General features: G+C 51.7%; 1 pseudogene; it reads right to left on the reverse strand.

Annotated features, from left to right (window-relative positions):
• Window positions 1-422: 422 nt before the first annotated feature.
• LOC102866351 lies at window positions 423-771 on the reverse strand (annotated as a pseudogene).
• Between the last annotated feature and the right edge of the window lie 484 nt (window positions 772-1,255).

The following is a 1,255-nucleotide window of genomic DNA, read 5'->3' on the forward strand; positions in this document are numbered from 1 at the left end:
GGGCCTTTTTCAGTCCTGGCACCTAATTTTGCATTCTCAATTTTTCTTGCCTTTTTCTTAAAGGAGACTTCCAAATTGTTTCAGGGATCAAGTCTTACCAAGCATGGATGTGGTTGGGTTTTTTTTGGTTTGTTTTTTTTTTTTAGAGGGAAGCAAGAATAGGACTTTAATTTAACATCCACAATGACACTGCGTAACAGCACAGGAAGAGTTAATGGGAGAGGGAGAAGGTGGGCAGGCTTCCCACTCTCTCACCAGCCTTGGTTTATATGCCAGATCCTCAGTGACCCCTACCCACCTCTCTTAGCCTGTCTGGAGTGGGAGCGGGCAAGGAGTTGGAAGAGGTTCAAAATACAAAGGGTGGATAACAAGCCCCGGAAGAGGCCTGGGTATGAAGGCGGGGCTGGAGAGCTGGGCCACCCCTAACGCAGGTCTTTGGCAGTGAACATGCCTTTGGCTCTACGCAGGATGGAGTCCTTGGTGGCGTCGTAGGGGTGCTCCTTCGATGGGATCTCGAGGATGGCCAGGATGAAGCGCTGGTGGGTGTCCAGGGCGTGCCGCACCATCTCAGCGATGTACTATGAGGATGATGCCAATGTCATCTCGGTTCAGAAACTGCCGGAAAGTGATCTCGTTGATGGTTGTATCCTTTTCCACCACCAGGAAATTTGGATGGCGGTTCTTGTTGAGTTCTCCTATGCCACCCAGCAGGAAGCCAGTCACCGTGTCCTCGTCTCCGATCAACGCGTTGAGCTTCCCGCGGCCTGCCATCCTCTCCGCCAGCGGAGACCACCCGGCGTCTGCGCCGCATAGATGTGTTTTAAATGTGTGCAAAAGGACTTATTTAGCACACCATCTGGCACACGGAGCATGCTCACTGTAGGGCCTCTTACTAGCCACTTGCTGGCTGGTCCCTTCGTTTCTGCCCAAGGAGAAGGCGTCCCCTCTCATGCTGTCTTTTCCATTCTTTAGGGTTCATTTCATCTTCTTCTTTTTTAGACTATAAAAGTGAAACATGCTGAGAATAATTGCATAATCACAAAACTGCCCTCCCAATTGGCCCCTTCATCTGCCCCCCTGACCTTACCACCCACCAGGGAGGTGGACCTTACCCTGGGCATATCGCCAAGTTCTTAGCTTGGCCTCTGGAGTCTCCAAAGGAAATTGGGCTGAAGAGAGGGGAACCAGCAGGGGGAAGCAGCATTCCTGGTGCCCAGCTTGGTCTGCGGAGGCATTGAAATTCCAGGGCCGAAGT

This window comes from Elephantulus edwardii, unplaced genomic scaffold (genome assembly GCF_000299155.1).
Source record: "Elephantulus edwardii isolate Elephantulus edwardi_28Jun2011 unplaced genomic scaffold, EleEdw1.0 scaffold00094, whole genome shotgun sequence".
In the NCBI taxonomy this organism is placed as follows: Eukaryota; Metazoa; Chordata; class Mammalia; order Macroscelidea; family Macroscelididae; genus Elephantulus; species Elephantulus edwardii.